General features: G+C 36.0%; 1 protein-coding gene across 4 annotated transcripts in view; it reads right to left on the bottom strand.

The window, feature by feature from the left end:
• Nucleotides 1-23,199, bottom strand: part of LOC150093047 (uncharacterized) — a 568,891-nt gene that overhangs the window by 349,579 nt on the left and 196,113 nt on the right. The window contains exon 1 of one of the 4 annotated variants that reach the window (XM_090413704.1): nucleotides 4,587-4,664. The exons of the other annotated variants lie outside the window; for them this stretch is intronic. The gene's annotated coding sequence lies outside the window, so the exon portion shown is untranslated. Of the gene's footprint in view, nucleotides 1-4,586; nucleotides 4,665-23,199 lie in introns of those variants that run through there. 4 annotated transcript variants of the gene reach the window in all.

Below are 23,199 nucleotides of genomic sequence, written 5' to 3'. Positions count from 1 at the left end.
AATTGTAAAAATGCTTTTAGGGATCAGCAACTATTTATTACATAGCAAATGTCTTCTTGATCAATGGTCAGAGAGAAATCCAGTATTCGCTATTTTTAAGAACGAACAAATAAATATTTCCAATATTTATTTGTTCGTTCTTAAAAATAGATTTTTCAAAGTGCCATTTACTGAAAGAAAGAAAAGGTAAGAAGATACATAAACTCGATTCCATTTATATATGCTAACTGATTATTATATTTTTCACACTTGAAAGTTGCCTTAAATTTCTGTGCGAAAGATGCTAAATCACACTGTGGCTTATTTTTCTTTCTTACCTATTCACCGTTTCAGTTAGGCATTGTACTTTATGTTTCCTAATAAAAGAAGGTAAATAAACGAAAATGGATTGTACTGTTCAGTTCGCATGTAAATCAACGTAATAGTTTTGGGCTGTTCTATTACTATTTTAAAAGCATTGCTTTGGTATTCCGAAGAATGGTTAAACAAAGTATTTTGGAATATATTTCAGTTCTAAAAAAACCGCTAGTGAGCGCAAAAATTCAAGTTGGATATTTTGCAAAAGTATACAAATCATAAATTTTTGTCGAAAATCAAAAACAAACAAAAAGAAGTATTAGTAATGATAATGATGCAAAGATCCAAATAGCCCACACCTTGGATGAAACAAGTGGATGAAGGTACCTCACACCGATCGCGAGACATAAAAATGTTGCTGCCACAGTCGCCGTAGGGCAACAAGCCGAGAAAAATGAGGAATTATGTCCTTAGCCCTCAACGGAATGTGCTGAAGGTCATTTTTAGGCAGGACAACGGCTCTCCATATCTGCCCGTCGGGATGTCGACCTGCCCACCTTTTACTGAGACAGGTTCTTCAAGCCGACAGAAAAGGCTAGTGGCCACTTATCGTAAAGCCGCCCACAAAGGATTACGCAATTGTTCCGGTCTGCCCTTCGTACTGCAAACAGCGGTCAGAGGTTGAGCACCTATCGCGAAGGATAACGGATGTTCTCCGTACTGGTGTCACCAGTCCAACAGCCTCGAGGCATGCAATGTCAGTGAAGAGGAGACTCGTAATTGCTTCTTGTGGTCCAATAGTGACAACAAGATTAGTAGCGCCTGAACAAAGAAACACTCGACCATAAATACAAACTGAGATTGTAAACTGCTTTCAGAGCGGAGTGGAAATAAATAAAAGAAAGAAATAAACGCGCTTTCTGTCAGTTACACAGGAATTGTGTGAATGCTCTGTGCTAGGGGTTTTCAACCGAGGCTTCACCAACCAGAAAAATTTCCGAAATGTAATAAAATTCCTGACATGAAATGTCAAGAATAATAAAAGTAACGGTAAATGCCTCTTCCCAGGGGCACATATTTCTTCCAGAAATTTATTTTGTTGTTTTATTGCACTGAAAAAAAAAAAAAAAAAAAACCTACTCAGTATAATAATGAATACACTTTCTAGGTATTTAAATATTACCTATTAAAGAGAAACTGCATTCAACATAAATGAACAGTGATGTAAACGTTGTTAAAGATATTCATGGAGAAAAAAAAAATTTGGAGTAAAGTAATATTATTGGTTAAAAGTTATAACGTTGCGTTCACTAAATTTTAGTTACTGAATTTATTTTTTTCACTTTTAATTTCACTTTAGAGTACTAAATTTGCTACTAAATTTGGTTTTTCAAGTCATTCATGCACGTACACAAAAAACTGTGCAGCACTTTGAAGAATACGTTTGGAAAAGAGAAAACGCTACGCTGGTTCTCGAATATTTTCAGTTAAACACACATAAACCAACAATACATCATAATTTAAGGAATTGGTATTTATGCGTGTGTTAAAAATCACTGCAGATAGTTAAACGCACATACACAGGAAACAAAAACAACTTAAAATTAAGGAACAAAAGCTTCTGATGGGTGAGATGGGATTGGTAATATTTACCACATATTTCTTTTACACTGAGAGAAACTGTGACAAGTACAACACAAGCATTTTTAATCATCAAATGATTACATTCATCTTTCATACCGACTACTCCCAGGTTAAAAAAAACCATGCAAAGGAAACAAAGAGAAAAATATAAATATCGACGATATACTACTCTATACGCTAGAGAAAGGATTAACTGTATTTTGCATTTGTAGGACGAATACAACAATGGCTTCAATAATGGATGCTTAAACCATGCACGCTGACCGCATCAACCCTGATGACTTTAAATATTTCATTAACAATATTACTTAACAGAAACATATCTTTTGGAGAACTGTTTAAATCTTCTGGAAACAAGTTCAACTCAAAATGCTTGGAGCATTTCAGAAGACTAAGAGGTCGTGTAAATACATTCCCTGGAGGTAGGGTGAGTAAAACCGGAACCCTAAAGAACACCTGTGGCGGATACGTGTCGGTACATAGGTAGCAATTAGAGCAGTCCCAGAACTTCATAACAGTAACGTTATCAACAACACAACTGAAACGAATGATCAAGACAATAACCACACTGGCAGTTTGTCTCTACTCAGCACTGCGGAAGCTCAGGGTGCCTGGAGCACACAAGTCACCACCCCGCCACCTACCGTGCACTTCCTAGCTGGTTAAAGCCACTTAGTTCAAGAACTGTGTTATTCTGTTTGCTATAGCTGGCAGTACTGCCGACCTATCATTAGATCTCAATGAGTACCTTCAGGATATAAATGGCGTCAACCCATTCTAGTCTACAGCTAGCTAATACTGTAATAAAACATGGTGGCATGTTCGGTTCATCTAGCAATCTATCCCTCAGCAATTCCTGTGCGCGCCTTTTTTCCATTCTGCGAACTTGTTAGCAGGGTTCTCTTGCCAGGAATCACGGATGAGCCTTAAGTCTTCACGGTTAGTCCAATTATCGAAACGGGAAAAGGGAGCATTTTATAAAGTAACTACAATAATGACAAGTTTCCGAGTTACGCAACTGGAGTTTCAATAACATCTTTCAGTTACATAATCGGTTTATAAAAAAAAAAAATGGCCTGTCTCTGGAAGCTTTCGAATTCCGCTACTGCTTATTTGTTATGGGAGGACTTCTCAAAGCTACTTACTACCTACATATAATAATACAGTATACAAAATTAGAAAACAGATCAAATGAGAGTTCCGTTCTCGATCAACAAAGCCATATTATTCAACGTTCGTTACATAATAATTTGCACTGTCGATTTAAAACGGAAATGAATCGAAACTAAAATGCAACAAACATTTGGACATAGCTTGCTTCTCAAGTATGTTAAGGATTGTTGAAAATGAGAGTGATTTACGTGTTAAACGATGAAGCAATAAAATCTGTCTGGTTTTAGTGATGCTCAAAACTAATTCTGATTTTAAAATATATCTAAATAAAGCAAAACAGGAATGCGAGATTGTGGTAATTGTCTATCGCTCGCACTAGAAGTTTTCAAACTGTTCGCAACCAGGAATTCAACTACCGATTATGGTTAAGGGTGGAGGCCAACAGCCCATCAATTTAAGTCAGTTGGGACTAAAAGGTTTTCCACCTACACGGAGAATAAAAGGCCCAAAAGGAAGTAATATTTTTTGTTAAACAAAACAGAGTCAATGGTTTTAGTAAACGTTATGAAGTATAAATACGTATACACACACAACGCATCGCTTTTTTTCATTTATTTTGCATTATTTGTATCCTTTCCACTTCATTTAATTCATAGGATTTAATGTAGAGCATTTCGTGATGTTGTTCATGTTGCTGGGAATGAAAGTGAAATGCAGCGTTTCGAGAACTATTCACCACTTTAGTGCGCTTCGTTTGAATACGAAATGTGAATCCAATGGAGATCGGTATACTGGAGGGTCTGGCTCCTTGATCAGTGGTCCCCAATCTATGACTAATCACACTATTTCAGATAAATCGCATTTTTCGAAAACAGGCGTTTCATATTAGCTGATCTGGGTAATTGATTACTCGAAATGAATACAGCTATAAGCTTTGTTTTAAAACTGTAGCTAGTGATTTAAAGTAGAAGCATGTTTGGTCTCTGAAACAGAGTATCCAGTTTATCTACAGTACTAATGTTCTCATGGTTTACACCCTTTCGTTGATGCCGTTCGTTATTATTAAACAAATTATATGCGCAAAAAATATGTATTTTACATAAAAATTCATCACTTGAAGTAAGAAAATAAAACAAAGATTTTGTGAAAATCACATTTCACAAAATCTTCTCAAAAATCTTTATGGTATATAAATAAATTATATACCATAATTTATTTATTAAATAAAAAAATAAATTATGGTATATATGAATATATAATATGATGCGCATGAATGCATGGATATTACCTGGATGTTATTCCAACAATTTTTGAAATGCTTGCCATAGAAGTATGGCAACATGATTTTTTGGATTTTAAAAAATTTTTTTTAAAGATTTTAGAATCTGGCAGCAGTTCCGTGAGTATGGACTACGTAATAAGCATAATCTCAACACTTCTATATGAAATCATTTTATAATTATATCAAAAAATAATCCATATTAATTCAACCTGGAAAAACACTAATCAATAAAAGTCCATAGCAAACTTACTCTGCTTAAAACCAATGTATATAATAAACCAAAGAATTTCTTCCTATAATGCAATAATATTCGGTGGCAACACTATTCCAATCGATTTGTCTTAACTCTTCTCCAGTTGTCATATGTACATCTAAGGCACATCACTCAATGCCAACTGGCACTCGCTACTAAAGCTTCATGCGCGTATACGAAGTAATCAAACAGCAGGCTACTATTAGTTGCATAGGCGCAAGAACGCTACTGATAATCTACTGACGTCAGAGGAAGCTGTCGTCATCACCTACTATGAGAAAAACTTACTTCAGATAACACTATAACACTTTAATCCTAACACTAAGTTGAGGTTTTCTTCGAGAAATGCATGTTTTTTATATAACACGACGTCATTCCTTATCAGAAACTAGATTACACATACCTGATATCGGTTGTGAACAGGAACAAACCTAACTGCGAGTAAATTGCCATGACAACAAATACTTTCACAGAAAATCAAGCTAAATGGGTTAAAGAGCATCCCAACAACGCGGCATCAGTTAAGCGCTCAAGTAATTAAATATAAATTTCATTTCGTTAAGGGAAGAAACAAGTTCCAGAATTCTTCAACTCTTGTAAGGTAACAAAATTGCACATTTTCCTTCTTGCGTTTATTCGTGGAAAAGGTTTCCTACAGCAACTTATATAAACAGACGTGCGAGATTAATTCTTTCCTTCTGTCGCAACACAAAGAACAAATGAAAATTCTTGACATCCTTCATCTAGATTATACTGATTACATGACTATAATAAGTAAGGGAATGTGTTAAAAGACATCGAGATAAGGAGATATGAAGCCCGTATGTGTACATCACTGTACGAATGAGGGAAGTATTTTTAATGCTAATCAACATTTCACAAATTCTAGTTCCATAGCAAATGAATAATCACATCATTTCCCCCCTTCATTTGTCAGTAATCTCAAGGTGTTTTTCCTGTTAATATTTTTTTTTTTTTTTTTTTTTTTTACGTGGATAACGAAATGTGGTAAAGTCAAAAGGCTCAACATTAAATCCTATACATGTGTATTAAATGTAAAAAATATAACGAATAATAAAGAATACTCATTCTGAGAAACTAGAATCTCAACCATTCGGTAGGCATAATTGGAATAGATGCCGATTTATTATTTAACGTTTGCATATCTTTCACTGAATGAAAGTAATTGATATAAACAAGGGGGGGTGGGCCAACCTTTTACGTTCCGTGCGCTAATTTTTTCATGTACGAGTTCAGATGCGCCATTCAACTCTTGTACCCTTAAAAACTCCCACTAAAAATATGTTAATATAGACATGATATATTGATTTATTATAAAAACAAGATTCTCTTGGAAAAAGAAAAACAGAACGTCCTCTTAAGAGATTCAACGATGACCTCTAAGGCCGGAACAGCCATGATGATGATGACATGATTCTCTCTCTCTCTTTCTCTCTGTAACTCAGACCCAAGCACTAGCTCCAGTTTTGCTTCTATTTCAGTTGATGTTGTATTTTATAGTATCCTATTAAGATCCTATTAACTGTAAAAACAAAGCTTAATTTTCGAAAAAGTACAAACTGCAAATGTTCACAAAGGACAACCAAAGCACAACTCCGTAGCGCACGAGTATCAATTGTAAACTGACTGACAAAAAACTACGACGCACCGCTGTCGCTAACGTTTGCCGCCTCAGGTTCATACAAGTGAATGAGCAAAAAGATGTGAACAAAACTGTAAAATCGCTAAAAATAATTACTAAGTTTTAGCTTTTTTTTTTCTAAAAATCTGTTTTTGGTTAATACCTTTTGCATATTTTTTATAATTATCGTTGGGGTTCAATGCTCCACTTCTAATCATCGAATGTGCCACTTTTGGCGCATGCGCCATAGGGTGACGCATCTTTTTTTTTAGTACTTATTTTTTCAAACAATGACATTTAAATTTAAATTTTCCCCGGTTCGAATCTTTATACAGAGGAAACACGTTTACTCATATTTAAGAATTATACAGATACTTCCTAAAAATCAATATGGACTAGGCAAAAAATTCGCTATTTACTATCACCTTCAGTTTTTCTTTTGCACTGTGATGGATAACTGAATGTAAAAATAAAGCTTAATTTTCGAAAAAAGTACAAAACTGTAAATATTCACAAAGGACAAACAAAGCACAACTCTGTAGCGCACGAGTATCAATTGTAAACTGACTGACAAAAACCTGCGACGCACTATTAACTGCCAGCGAAAGAAAATTTATCAGGAAATTACAGTAGATATGCTTCTAGTCTCTCTCTCTCTCTCTCAACTGGTTTTCAGAGGATTTTACTCCGTGACTAGAGACAGTTATCAAAATCGTAAGGTTTGGAGTGTTTTAAAAATCGTTATCAAGTCAGATGGAGGATATTTTCTCATCACATTTGTGTTTCTTGAAACACAAGAAGATTCCACTTGGGAAATTAAACTAGTAACGATGATATCCACCGTATATTCTCCTCAGATCTGGTTATGTCACTAGCTTGTGATCGACAAGGCGACTTCAAATATGTAATTAGTGCGATTGCTATATGCTCTGCACTAAATCAAACGGGCAATTTGGTCCAATCGAATAGATAATTTATTAATCAATTCTATAAAAAAACATGCGAGTATGCTTTCTATAGGGAAGTTTATATGACTATCCATTTCAACATTACTCTTTTCAATAAATATTATCTAAGCTTCTCTTGAATATGTAATCTTTCAAGTTAACCAGTTACTTTATTCCACTTCGAGTAGAGCCAGCCCCTGTAGCTCAGTTGGTAATGACAATGCCTTTTGGGTGGAAAGATCTGGGTTCGAATAAGGAAGCGGACTTTTATTAGGCTTATCGACGGAAGTCTTGATACAATTCATGTTAGTTTCATACGGTACGGAAGTAGCAGGGTTTTTCGTTTCGGTGTTTTTCATCTCGTAAAAATGTAATTGGTAAAGTAGCTTAATCGGCAAGGAGAATTCCTTCTTACCTCCGAAACACAGTTTTTTATCCGGCAAGACAAACAAACATGCCGATGAACGCAGAGAACACACACAATACACTGGCTTTTACCTATAACTGTTTCGGTTCTAACTCGAAATAACCCAATCGAATCCAATTCGGAAAAACAGGCAAGCTGGTCAAAAGAACGCCAGCAATTAACAGGCATATCCTAACATATCCTAAGGCCCTTGGACAGTATTTTCAAAAGCAAACTATTTGGAGCCTTCGACTTAAACTATGTCAGTTTCAATTCATTCATAAAATTTTATCGCTCCCATTTCTTGTTTCTAATAATCAGTTCACATTTAGCTTCATCATACTCAAGTTCTCTGTTCTAAATACTACTGTTGTAGGTTGTTGTTTTTTTTTCCCTTCCCTCAAACGAACGACTGGGCCTTCAATCTGATGTAATCTCATTTATCAAGCTTTGATAAAACTGAACTCGACCTTTTTTCTGTTGAAATACGCAAAGAACTAAATGCTCTTCTTTCCGTTTTGTAAAAGCACAAAAATTTTATGGAAGATTTGTGCACTTTCCTGCACTGCATTTAATGATTGATATTATCCAGATCTTTATCACTGTCAACACCAGCAAGTCAGCATCATCCCAGTTTCTATTTAATTTGCGGATTTTACGTGTACATTTTAACGAACACTATGAAGACAACAAACCTTACCCAAGTGGGAATACAACAACATCATCATCACGAACCATGGGCTCACTGCCCGTTGATGTCCGACGCCTGTTTCACTATCTTTTTCCACCTTTCTTTGTCCAGTGCACAGTGTCGCAGTTTTTGTACACCCATTCCACACCAGTCTTTTATATAGTCTGTCCATTCTCTGTATGGTCTACTTATTCTGTTTAAACCATCCAACCAAAATACCAAACATAAATGTCTTTATCTTCCGGTCCTCACTCATTCTACAGATGTGTCCAAATAATTGCAGCTTCCGTTTTATAATCTTCTGCATTAATTCTGTTTTGATTCTATCTTCTGATAGAGCTCTTCATTGGTGATTTTCTGTACCCATCCTATTCTTAGAGTTTCCTGTAACAAGTTCTTTCAAATGCCAAAATTCATTTTCTTGATTCCTTATTTATTACCCACGTTTCAGATCCATACATTACACCGCTGAAGATGCATGTTTCCAATACTCTTAGTTTTGTTTGCAGGGTGATCACTTTACCATGGCCTTCAGATCAGTTTTTCCCTTTGCGATCCTGATCTTTATTTATTTATTTATTTTTTTTTACAGTCCAAGTCATATGTCAGTTTACTTCCCAAATATGTGAATTGTTCTACATTTTCTGTATCAGTTCCATCCACTTGTATCTTTTGTTTCACTTAAAGGAAAAACAGATAAAAAATTAAATCCAATGAAATAAGATTTTACGATAAGAATTTAGGATTACAGAACAAAACCAGAAACTGTATTTTTAAATGATTTATAAATTTCTCTCCATATCATTTCATTAAATGGCGGTGCTCTCTCACACACACACATAAAAAGGAATGCGGAAAAAAGAACCGAAATATTTTTTTAATGTCTATTTCATTTGTCAATTTTTTCGCAAATATAATAATGTTTTACCAATTACTATAAAACCTTTATATACAATCTGTTTCTTACGAACAACAAACAACGAGATATCACTTGATTTTTTTCACTTACAGTTCATGTTTAGTCCCCAGTGATCGTGGAGACTAAACATGGATTTTTATAAGCCACTTCAAACTTCCATTAAGCGGGGAAGTTATCTCACACCGAGTGACGAAATTCACCTGACATCCAAGGACTATGGTGGGATTCGAACCCGCTGCCTGCTGGTTTGGAGAGTGGATACGCTAACCGCTCAGTCAATCAGGCCGGCACTGGTTTGCAACCTGACTTGAAAAGGAAGTTTCCAATCCCGTACAATGAAAGAAATCCCCTTAGGTTAAAGCTAAATTTGTCTCTTGTGCTGCAAAACAAACCGACCAACTCATGTGGGTCTGTTTCTTTTGCAGGAAATCTCGTAAAACCAAGAACACAAACATCGAACACAGACATTCATCACACCTAACAGATTACGGGTAATGCCTGATTATTTTATCTCGTTATGATGATTAAGCTTACTAAAAAATATAATATAACTAAAACCGAATAATAAGGAACACTCATTCTGAGAAACTAGAATCTCAAAATAGCTTTCTCTTCTTAACCATTCGGTAGGCATACTTTTCAAAATATACAAGTTTTTGTATACTTTGAAAAGGCACCTGACGTAAGCAGAAGAATATAAGACATAAGAAGAATATAAGAATGAAAAGTTTATGAATAATGGCAGAACTACAAAGCTCGAACAAAGCATGATCTAAGAAAGTATTATCAGATAAGCCAAAAGAGAGAGCATCTCCAAAATGCCTAGCAAAGAATCGTTAAAAACATTGTTCATTAATCTCTGTTTATGGAAATTATATAATATATTGACAAAGGCGAACGTTTTCGGCATTTCTTATCGTACTTTCATTTCAACGCGATCTTATAATCCTTATTATACGTTTATAAGATCGCAGCGCTACTGATATAATTGAATACAAATAATTTTCCCGAAAATAAAATCTAACAGTGTAATCAAAGAATTCATCCCAAGTAAGAAGGAAGCGCGAAGGGTGGAGATAGACGGCAATAATGGTAATCATGACAGCAAAACAAAACTGTTTTGCTGCAATGGCAATGAAAACAAATTCTGTGATTCATGAGGGTGTCAATTCAGACTCAAATAGTAAAATCAAAATCGATCAAAACGACAAAATCATTTTAGAATCTGATCAGAATCTATTATATTTCCTCTACGACTCAATATTTATTTATTTATTTATTATTATTATTTTGGCAAATAGAAAGAATTAAAAAATCGAAATTCAAAGCAATATACGAAATAAAAACTGAAGAAAACTTTAGTCAAAAACGCGTTTTCAGTAGAACCAAATGTTCCTTCTGGAATAAAAGAATCGATTTAAACTTAGCTTAAAGAAATAATAAAACTGTGAAAAAGTCAGGTTTACGAAAAAAAATTAAAATACTTGGGAATGCCAGAAGTTCTGAAATATCATATGAAATGTAAGTAGCATTTTCTTCGAGTTCCTTGAACTATCATGGAGATGTCAGTGAATTCCTAATATCCAGAAACATAGTGGAAAATGAAAATCTCTAGGGTTGCTCTTTTTGGCAGCGAAATCTTCTGGTAGAGGCTAGAGTGACGTATGCATACTCAATAACAAATCGATAAGGAATAAAAACTTCTACTAGCAGAGAAAACACATTTCTATCCACTTGTTGGAAATATTGAACGATCCACTAGTCCTTCCTACGAAATAATAGCATAAGAAACAGGAAAAGGACTGAAGAGCGGGTGTTCATACAATTCTATGAAATATGCTAAAAACACTGGAAGAAACAAGCAGTTAGCTAGAAAGGCTCGTATTAAAAATATGTCACTCATCGGGAACCACACATACACACACATTCTGATATTCGATCAAGGAAGCGCCGACAACACACGCACGTGCGGGGGTACAGGGACAAAGTATATACACAGTATATATTTCTTATCACAACAGCGCTTTCGTCAGAGGTTGGTTGTTTCAAACAACGAGCTTGACTACACACACACACACATCCACACAAACTTCTCATGTATTCGTTTTCAATCTAGAGAAATTCCTCGGGGGAAAGAAAAATACAATTTTAAATTGAACTTATACTTCTTTACTCGCTCAGAGAAACGTTTTTAAGTCTCCTATCAGGTATATGGGCCACTTCGAAGCCCGTTTTATACAGGCTAATATTTAGAAATGAAAAGAAGAAAAATGATTGCAACATTTTCAGTAGCTGTCGCTCAACACGGAAGACACACACACATACGAAAGTTTACCTTCACTGCTGTTCTAGTCCAACACCAGTAACAGACACGGGATAACGACCATGCAGCTCCCCTCGAGAGGCAACAATAAACACCTGACTGCCTTCTATAATTCACATGACGCAGGTATCCCCGACCAGGTGCACAAACATAGTCACAACATCAAAGAACAAAAGGGCGAGAATGGAGGGGGAAAGAAAACTCACCACTACGGCGATATTCGTGTGCTCTCCTTTTTCACGCACTCGGTAAACCTTCAGTTATATCCACGTGTCAACAAGAGGGCAGCACTGTTGCAGCCAACGAGAAACTCAAGTCGACCACCCTGAGCTGGTTATGCGAGGTCACTTTAGCTGTTCGTAGACTGGTGGCAGTTACGGCGACACTAAGTCCTACAGGACGCGCACTTGGACACCGAATTTCGTAGAACCAGTTCCCGTATTTGCCGGCAGCGGATCGTGCTGCATACGAAATATCTCGGGACAGGCCAGAGCACTAATGGGCTCTCTGTCAAGTGCATAGGATAGCTGAAAGGGAAGGAGCAGGGGGGGAAGACAAAGTGGAATTATAATCGACAATTTATATCTCTTTTATAAAAGCGTCATTAAACTAATTACAGGTCACTTTATTAGCGAACAAACTACATTCCACTGTTCGGACACACACTCTACAGTGCTTACATTACACACTCACAGAATCGCACATCAAGTCTTAGGATATTTATTGTTCCACTTGAGGTTAGAAGGCTAATTTGGCCCCGACAAGTTTCCCATAAAAACTTTCCTGACAAAAAATACACAGGCGAATCTTTACGAAGCAGTATATTCTGCAACTACTTTTTTGCAACATGAGTAGTATATTCTGCAACTACTTTTTTTTGCAACATGAGCAGTATATTTAGCAACTTTTCAAAAATAATACATATAATGCAAAATAAATTTTAAAAAAATCCAAAAACTGAGTCTGTAAAGACCAATCACGACACGTCTACATCTCCAGATTTTGAACTAAAATGGGGATAAAGGAAGAGACATACGACACTTTTCGCTCTTCTAGCGATTCTATTTTTTTAAAACATTTTTCAGACAAGTTTATTTTATTCTACACAAGAATTTTGGAATCTTTATTATTATATAACGGGCACTTATATGAATCTAAGTCTTTAGTACCTGAAAATAATGAAATTCCATTAATTTATACAATGATTGACGTCTGCATGCTCCTTTTCGTGATTTCGATTTTATTCTTTTATATACTGCTTCATCCTGTTCTCCGTACGATAGGTTACTATGAGGAAGGTATACTAAAAATCAAATTACTTCACCACACTCTAGAGATGTGTCTGATGTTATCACATCCGGAATAAGCACATACCAGAAGCAGAGATCAGTGCACGTGTAAAATCGACATCTACATACCAAAGAAGACATATCGTAAACTCAATGACTCCATCATCACTTAAAAATTTGGAGTTTCTTTTACTAAAGTTTTTTCTATCCCTCATTTCTGTCTAAAGATGAGTAAAATCTACTAGTTTACAAGCATTTTTAATACAGATGGCTTACAATTTCCTTGCTACATTCTCTAAGAGCAGATGTTTTATATCTGAAGTTATTGCGTGTTCACTGAACTGCCTTGCTTCTTGCAGAAGAAAAATCCTTCTGCTTCATGATACTAGCAAACTTCCCTTCAGCCGGAATGGCCTCATAAAGGTTCTTCGTGTCCTAGACGAAATCTGAATCCAGGCCTTTCTAACCAATGGTCATCGTTGTTATTGGGTAGCCTACCGAAGATCTACTGAGATTTATTTTGCCAAAAAAAAACAAAAAAAACTATAAAATCAATATCAGGTCATTTAATACCGATTCCTAGATGAATAGCTTGCAATTCTTTTTCTTTTTCTTTATTATTATTATTTTTTTGTCTTATTTTATTATTTTAATTATTTATTTTTTAAACCTACCTCCATAATGCTGAAAATGTAAGAAAGACTCCTACAACTAATAATAAATATCCAAGGACTGGAATTTCGCTACACTGACATAATGGGTTTTTTAGCATCTTCCACGGTTAAGTTTTTTCCCCAAAGCCGCCAACTCAAACCACTTATTCAATAGTGATTATCAACTGGGACACACACACACACGCACACAAATTGCTAGTTTTTTTGTAATTAAAATATATGAATTAGTACCACTTTAAAATTGGTGCGAGCAACTGTTCTTATTTTCTGTGAGCAGCGCTAGCTCTGATTGTAAATATATAATTTTTACATCTTCTATAAAAGGGAGGAAATATGGTGAGCTGATATGATTGCCGTTTGGCAGAGCACAGCAGTTCTCTGTTCATTTTGTGCCGCAGGTTTTAAGTCATGAGATGGCTTTGCACGACATATGGACTTCCATCATTAGAGAATACAAACACTTCTGGCATGTCTGAAAGTCAAGATATTTATTACAATTACTGTAACGAATATTTTACTACGTGATGCTAAATAACATTGAGCCAGACTACCTAAAATCTTCAAGATTTAGAGACACACCAACCAGTGCTGTAGACGATAAGCACACACCCGACTCAACGTTCTGAAAACTGTTGAGTTGCTCAAATAAGTCGATAACTAAATTTAGCGATTTGTGGTGCGATTTTTTCTAAATATTATTTTGTAATTCGGAAATAAAATGGTAATTGCTAGTTATGTATCATAATACGAGTAGTTATACAGGGTGGTCCATAAGTCAAGAAAGGGTTTCAAATGAGAATAACTTTTTGAGCGTTAAGGAGCGTTAGGGAAATTAATCATGGAAAAGTTCACAACCTAACAGCAAACCAAAATCGTGCAATTTTATTTTGAAAATCAGCATTCGATTATTTTAACGCAAACAACATATCGTAGTTATTTTAATGTCAGAAATGTTCCCTCGGAAACAGTGATTCGTTGTTTCCAGCAAGAGGATCCCGTAAAGCGACTTGCCAGAATCCCGGAGATCCCGATCAGCCAGGACAGAGGAAAACATTCAATGTTTTCCTCTTTCTCTGGCCTTACATCTTTTAAGTGGACGATAATGCAATAGCAGTCACTGGGAAGCGTTATCGCACCACGATTGAAAATTTTGTACGTCCTGCGGCAGAGAACACTCGAGATGTGGTTTCAGCAAGAGAGTCACTGCCCACACCGCTAGAGCCACATTCGAGATAATTAAATAATTTCGCTAAGATCTGCAATTAACTGGCCATCACGTTATCTAGATATGACGGTTCCCGACGTGGTCCTATGGGTTACTTGAAGGGAAAAGTATATATGAACAAGCCCCAGACAATCCAACAGCTGAAGGAGAATATTCGTGCAGAAATTAGGGCGCTCAGCCAGAAATATTAACCGTTCATGGAACAGCAGTAGATAGGGTCCGTCTTTGTGAAGTCGAAACTCGAAGGCATTTACGTGATGTGGTTTTTCATAACTAATAAAAAAAAAATCTCCAGGTTTTGTGTTTCATTATAACAAAATAAAAGAATAAAACTAATTAATAAAAAATAGTAAATGTTTAAACTAACTCGTGACTTATGGGCCACCCTGTATAATGCACAGTTATGTAATACTCATTAAATTGTGATATCGTTTTGGCTATTTTTTAAATTGCCCTTTGGGTGCGTTTATTTCTTCCCCTCCAATTCCAAAGAAAGAGAAAAATAGGACTAGAAAGCAGAACTACTGAAAATATCAGAGCTTATCTTGCAAGCTTACGACTGTACTACACACTTCGCTTACTGAAGATTAAACACACTACTTTGCTACGTAAGTGGGATCACTTGTTGCCATGGAAACACGTCACACCACGTTTTATATATCTCAAACTAACAGAAGTATTTTATTATACAGATATATATATATATATGTTGCATGTCATGAGAATATCTGACAGCAGATGAATAAAGACACAAAACAAGTGTCTTTGTCCAGTTCATAGACACAAAGAACTGGACAAAAATACCAAATACACCCTCTGTCCAAAAAGAAACCGAACTTTTCGAAAATAGAAGAAACGAGTGGCGCCACTTGTTATATATTTTAGTTCTCGAAAGCGGCAATCTTCATTAGTGTTGTGTCAACTGTTTATGACATTTGTTTCATTAGAAGCCGAGTTATAGTGCCAAGAATGACAGTGTGTTTTGACGAACGGTTGGAAAATGAGTTTCAAACAGAGCTGCGATTGACTTTTGTGTTCAACTTGGTAAACGTTTTACCGAAACGCATCAAATGCTTCAAAAAGCATATGGAGATGAATGCTTATCCCGTTCTCAAGTTTACCAGTGGTTTAAGCGATTTTAAAGTGGTCGTGAGACGCTTGAGGACAACGAAAAGCCACGCCGTCCAAAAACTGGACGGAGCAAAGTTAACATCCAAAAAGTGCGTGATTTCATCAAAGAAAATCCGAAATCGTCCGTGAGAACGATTAAAGATGAACTGGGGATTCCAAAATCAACTGTGCACAACATTTTGACCGAGAGTTTGGGCCTTCGTAAATTGAATTCGCGATTTTTTTCCCCACAAGTTGACCGACGATCAAAAAATGTATCGAATTGAACACTGCAAGGACATCATTAAAACCGCTCGAAAGAACTCAGACTTCCTTGATACAATCGTTACTGGTGACGAAACGTGGTGTTTTGAGTATGAGCCCGAAACAAAGCGCCAGGGTGCTGAGTGGAGACCACCAGAAGAGGGGCATCCGGAAAAAGTCGCTTGGAGAAGTCAAAAGTAAAGACAATGCTGATTTGTTTCTACGATTCCAAGGGCATTATCCACAAAGAATTCGTTCCGCCTGGCCAAACCGTCAATGGTGAGTTTTATCTCGAAGTTTTGAAACGATTGATAGCGAGAATTCGTCGCGTACGGCATGAATATCGTGACGACCGACCATTCTTCAAAACACACTGTCACTCTTGGCACTATAACTCGGCTTCTAATGAAACAAACGTCATAAACAGTTGAAACAACACTAATGAAGGTTACCGCTTTTGACAACAAAAAGCTCCAACAAGTGGTGCCACTAGTTTCTTCTATTTTCGAAAAGTTCGGTTTCTTTTTGGACAGGGGGTGTAGACCAGCAGTACGACGGGATGACGAGATAAAACGAAATTATGGAGAAGAGATGAACAAGGTCTGCTAAAATGAATATACGGAGAGGCATTCATCCAGCACTGGATTGAAGAAAGCTGTTGTAGATTATAATAGTTACAGAGAGAGAGAGAGAGAAGGCCATTAATAATATTATAAGTAAAACGGAAGAAAGAAATCGGTGTTGTACTGCCATTCAGAATATACTTATGTAGGACAAAACAACTATCTAACACCGGCGCAACTTCCGACATAACCAATTATACAAGAAAAGTTCAAATGAAAACATACGCACATAAAAAAAATATTCTACTTGAGTAAATCATATTTAAATAGAATATAATTGAAATCGAAAAACTGAATTCCTCAACAAATAGGATATAAATGTTATTCTGAAATAAAATGCTCTTTATTAGATTGGTGTTCAACAATTCAAGTATGGCAAACTCTTCAACAATACCAACAGATTTGAAATAGATTCAAATGAATACAATCCATTTTTTAATGTACTGATAGTTTTTTTTATGTTACTCCTACTCACGAAAGGTTATTAGCAAACCTATAATACATGTTGTACCGTGGGTATGCTATGGATATCATTTTTCCTATTTTTTTATCAATTTTATATATTTTTAATTATTTTTACATAGTCCTGAAACCCTGCTCTAGAGACGAAACATGGAACTTTTTCAAGCCACTACAGGCCACCAATAAGCGGGGGAAGTGGTCTCACACCGGTCGATGAAGTTCATTTCCTACCTAAAGACATTCACAAGCATCCAAGTACACGGCGAACTTCGAACCTGCAGCCTGTTGGCTGTAAAGCGTGTACGCTAAACACTCTGCCAACCAGACCGGTAATTAAGCCTTATTGCCTAATGGTTGGGGCATAGGTGGTTCTAAATTGAACATTGCGGATTCGTGTACGGCCAGGGGAAATTTTGTTGGCCAAATGGTTGACAGAGGACCCGAATCCCGCCGTGGGCATAAATGAATTGTGATTGTCTTTGAAAGTGGAAGATGCATTTCATTGCCCCCATATGAGACAGCCTCCTCGCTTGATGGATGCCTTAGTAAATTGACTTGAAACAGTACTTCCATGTTTGGTCTCTAGAACAGCATTTCCGGATTATGTAAAAAACAAATAAAAAAACAAAAATATATAAAAGAAATAAAAAATAGAAAAGAAATCCTTAGCCCACTAAGGATTTACAACCTTTCGTCGGAGCTGCATTAAAAATAAATTGCCAACTGAATTTTGAATCAGAGATTATTTTTGTCATAAAACCCATTTGAAATTATACAGGAACATGTATGCTACAAGTGTTTTAAAATCATATGCTGCATACAAAAAATAGTGATTTCATTTACCTTAAATTATGTACTTCACCTGCCAAGAAAATTGGTTTATATACCGGCTGATTATAAAATAACGTCAAGTGTTCAGAGCCCTCCAGCGAGTAATGTATTGGGCGAAACACACCAATATTCGGTAGACGTACACAGTGGAACATGGGAATTCGATTTAACGGAAAAAATAGTACCAAAAGTTGCCAACAGGGGAAATTTTGGCGCTGTTTACCGAGTAAAATACATTAATTTGCATTATCGCTTTTCTTGTGAGAGATCATGCAATAAAAGGAAAGCCTGTGAGATTTCTTATCATTCGTAGACGAACTGCTTTTCGATGCCTCTCACCTTACGTGAGCGTGCTTTGTTAGTCAAACTCTATTATCAGCGGAACAATAATGCCAGTGCTTGTCTTCGTGATTTTCGGCGTATGAAAAATTCACGAAAAGGACCGATTAGCATAACAAAATTACGAAAACTGATTCTGCGATTTGAAACTACTGGAACTCTAGCAGTGCAGGTAGGCAGGGGACGCAAACCAATCAATCACCAACAAGTTTAACAAGTTGCAACTGCTATTGTGGAACAGGAAATGGCGAATGTGCAGGGTACCAGCAGTGCACGAGCAATATCCCGGCAAACGGATATCCCATACACAACGGTGTGGAAAATCCTACATCAGATGTTGAAGTTTTACCCCTATAAAATCAGGCATGTTCAAGAATTGCGCCCTGGTGATGCGACCACACGAATCGACTTATCTTTGAGATTCTTAGCGCGCATGGAAGTGGATGATCCAGCCGTGGCAGATTTTATGGAGTGACGAAGCGCACTTTTATTTGAACGGCGATATTAACACACGCAACTGTCGCATTTGGGCTGCAACTAATCCGCACGTGTGTCTGCAGATGCCTATCCACTCGCCCAAAGTCACAGTGTGGTGCGGATTTACGGCATCTTTTATCATCGGTCCATACTTTTACGAGGAAAATCGCCAAAATGGACCAGTGACCTGTTCCGTCAATGCTAACAGGTATGCCAACATGCTACAGAACTTTATGGTTCCACAAGTACAGCAAAGAGGATGTCTCGATTCGACCATCTTCACGCAGGATGGTGCACAACCCCACATCGGACTTCAGATACAGCGTGTTTTGCGACAACATTTCTCTGACAGAAGAATCATTAGTCGTGCATTTCCCACGCCATGGCCACCGAGATCGCCTGATCTCAATCCTTGTGACTTTTGGCTGTGGGTATTTCTTAAAAATTTGTAGCAAGGTTTGTAACATTGTGTAACAAGGACATGTATTCGATATTCCAACTTTGAAAGATCGAATAACGTTACACGTGAGACAAATCAATTCCGATATGTTGCGAGCCACTGTGGAAAATGTCGTGCTCCGTACGCAGGTCCTGGAACATCAGAATGGTGGTCATATTGAACCTCATTTGTAATTAACAATAAACGTCATGAAATTGATGTATGCTGTCTCTCATTTGCCATTTAGTCATTCATTAGTCACATCTACTAAAACTAATTTGGCAGCGCCAAAATTTCCCTTGTTGGCGACTTTTGGTACTTTTTTTTTTCTTTCGTTAAATCGAATCCCCATGTTCCACTGGGTACATCTACCGAATATTGGTGTTTCGTCCAATATATTACTCGCTAGAGGGCTCTGAACACTTGACGTTATTTTATAATCACCCGGTATATAAAAAAATGTCTTACGCTATATGTTCACTACTGTTTTTTCTATGCCACAAGTTCCTTTTAAGGTACAATGAGATTAGACTGTATTGGGCATTTTGTCATTTTCTACTTCCGGGTATCAAAGCAACTAGATTGCGATTCTTATTAGCCGCATCCCAAAAAGCATAATATATAAGCCTATTAGAATTTGTGATCATGAGCGATCATAAATCATTTGATGCAGCTGAATTGTGTTGCTACAAATCAACTCCGGTCAATTCAGACCACCTCTGCTATCTAAAATGAACGGATATGGAGGGGACTGTATGTAAATAAATGTTCTAATAATATCATAATGCAGTTACTATTAGCTGTATCCGAGAAAAGAGCAAGCGACACGCAACCAGTTACCACACCAAAACAACAAACTGCAATCATTTTTTGTCTCGCGTCTGCGGAGAAAATTCTTTCACGTAACTTCTCTTTGTTGAGATTATACTTGCCAACTTTTGCAAAATACAATTTCAACAATTTGTATTAATTATAAAATATTTAATCCATTTTAAGTCAAACTGGTGCAAAAGCCTTATTCAATTTTTATTTAGTGATGACTCAGGAGAAGAACAAAATAGATACATATCTGTTGGTTGAAATCCAGAATTCTACTTTCATCAAGAATACGAAAATCCACACCTTTTCAACCGGCGACAAGATAGCTGGTTGCAGGCGGTATGACTTATTCTCAGCGAATTCTGCGTGTTATTTTAAATAAGAACCCCCAAATAAGTACTGTATTTGATTACAAATTTGAATTTTGTGATGGGATATTACTTAGCATTGCAGTAATATCCCATCTTATCTATCTATTCAATCCGACGGATAAGATGTGATATTATGTTTGTTTCTTAATTTACATCACTATACTGTTTATGTTTTATATAACGCTTAAGACATCGTTTTTTTCTTTTAATCTTTTCTTTTGCGATCTTCCATAGATAATGCAACCAAGCATACAAGTCAACATAACCATGAACTACGTATAAATCACATTCCAGTTATTATTAACGTATTATACCAGCGTTAGAGGCATAATGGAAATGAGGATTTAATGTTCGTCTTGCTTTTTTTTTTTAAAGCAGAAAATATCTCCTGGTGCAAAACTTTAAATATGTCAGACACGTTATTAGGATATGAATAAAAGCGTTTTCTGTTGCAATATATTAACACCTTATATTGGAAATGGGCCTATTTCTTAAACTTCTTTAGCTGCTTCGTTCGCTGTTGAACATTTTATACTTCCACGAATTCTCAATAAGCAGCGAAGTGCGCCTAAAGTATTTCAAAAGATGTAATCTTACAGCAATTTCAAAAAAAAACACAGAAACGTTCCAGAGTGGTATACTCTAGGGTCACAGATGGGTTTAAGATAGAAAAAGAAAGAAGAAACTTATTAAAATCAAATTTAAAGATCTATGGATAGTAATGGGTAAAAAAAAAGTGTGGGGAGCGTGTTCTAAACGGTTTTAGAAGAGTGTGAAAGAATTATCTTTATCGATTTTAATTCGGCACTATTCCTATAAAAATATTCGTATAAAAAAAAAAAAAAAACTATGGCTATAGTAGCATCGTAAAATATAAAAAAAATATGCATAAAAATTACTCAACTTTGTAATAAAGGACTGAGTGAATTAATGTTAAAATATGAATCATTTCTTAATATTTTAGCGTTACAATAATTGTAAATAAATTACTAACCTAGTGACTCTTACAAGTCCCAGATTTCAGAAAAGAAAAGAAAATTCTGATGCAAGCGAGCAAGTAGTTACTGCATATGCTTTAGTTTTATCACTAATAGCCTTGGCACAATTGGAAAACCAAAGTTTAGATAAGAGGAGTTTAAAGTGAGATGAAAAATGACGATCTTCATCTATTAAAAATGTTTGCCATGATGAAATCGCTGAATCCTTTTATCTAGCAATCATCAGGGGAAAGGTGATCGAAAACAGTTCAGGCTGTCCTAATATACACGACAACTACATGGGAAGAGAATTAAACACCAAGTGTTGTCAGCTATCAGTATTTTTTTAATTCAATTACTATTCCTTCATAAATATGAGCGTTGTGCTTACTCTTCTGTTAAACTACCTAATACGATATATACTACATGGGATTCGAATTTTACCGAGTGATTTCAAAACCATTATGTTAAAATTCAATTAATTTTCTCAATCTAAGTAAGTAACTGATTTCCCCCCTTTCCAGGGAGTTCATAATAATTCCAAAGATCAATCGATTACCTTCCACAATCCAAAAAAAAACGCTAATCTATTCTCATACTTTGAATGGTAACTGATGAAGTGAATCGACAACTTTGAGAGAATATTTGGAATTTATCTGGTATCTGAGTGAGAGTCATTAGTGAGAACAATATTCCATCCCTACGAAATAATCTGTAAAGTTCGAAAAGAAAGCCAGTCGAAGTCATGATATTAAAATAAAATTAAAAAATGACTTCATTTGAAGTCATTTTGGACCAGGTCGAAATAGACAGAAGTAGGAATTCAATATACAATGATTGGAATATGAGACAGTGAGCAAAAGAATATTAAGAATAAAGAGATGTTGAACAACTGAGGGACAACAAAGAAGAAACTGCCCATTATATCCGCAAAAGAGGTTACACACAAGAACTGGGAGAAGCAAAGATATTTTACTCATGTTTCTTCAAGTAGCTAAAGCACATTACGATACAAGAATAAGAGGAAAGGCGATTGTATTACAAAAGATTATGAAAATCAACTGTTTAAGCCGTTAATGTGAAGGCCACAGAAGCTATTCCTTTTTCTTTATTGGTAAGTACTGTACCTGGCTCGTACCAACATATTAAAGAGTATTTTGTCGTAAACATAATCATCATCCTTTATGCGATTTTATGCGCGTGTGGCCTGTTCAGGTCTCATTATATCTTTTTCTTGCTCTTCCTTGACATGGAAATGTCTACTGGGCGATTTTCCATTCTTTTCTTAGCTATTCTGTATATTCATTGTAATGAATATAGACTCCGTAGAGTCTATTTTCAGTGCGTTATGTATTTCGGTGCATTTTTTTTCTTGTCACAGTGTGAACTGTGTTTTCCTTTGTAGGAATTTCATTTCTTAACGTTCTATTTTTTCCCTTTACAGCTTCCATGGTCTGTTTTTTTTATTTTACATTTCACTTCCCTACATTAGAGAAGGTGTCTTACCAGAACTCAGTCTTATTCAAGAATGCTTTTTGAACGTGGTTAGGCGTGAAAATAATAATGATCATCTCTATTACCTTCAGAAAATTGATATTTTGGTATCAATACCATCTTCTCTTATATATGATATAGAACAAGGTATTTGAAGCTGTTAATCTGTTCTAAACTTTATTATCAATCATGATTTTTCTTCGGACCCAAGATGATCCTTTACAAGCTATGATTTTTGCTTTATCTGTTGATATTTCCATTCCAAAGTTTTTTAGCAAGTGTGTTTAA

Source organism: Typopeltis vanoorti, chromosome 24 (genome assembly GCF_054136105.1).
Source record: "Typopeltis vanoorti isolate ZY-2024b chromosome 24, IOZ_Tvanoo_1.0, whole genome shotgun sequence".
NCBI lineage: Eukaryota > Metazoa > Arthropoda > Arachnida > Uropygi > Thelyphonidae > Typopeltis > Typopeltis vanoorti.
Note: the sequence above shows the minus strand (reverse complement) of the source record. Positions and strands in the feature narration are given on the sequence as shown.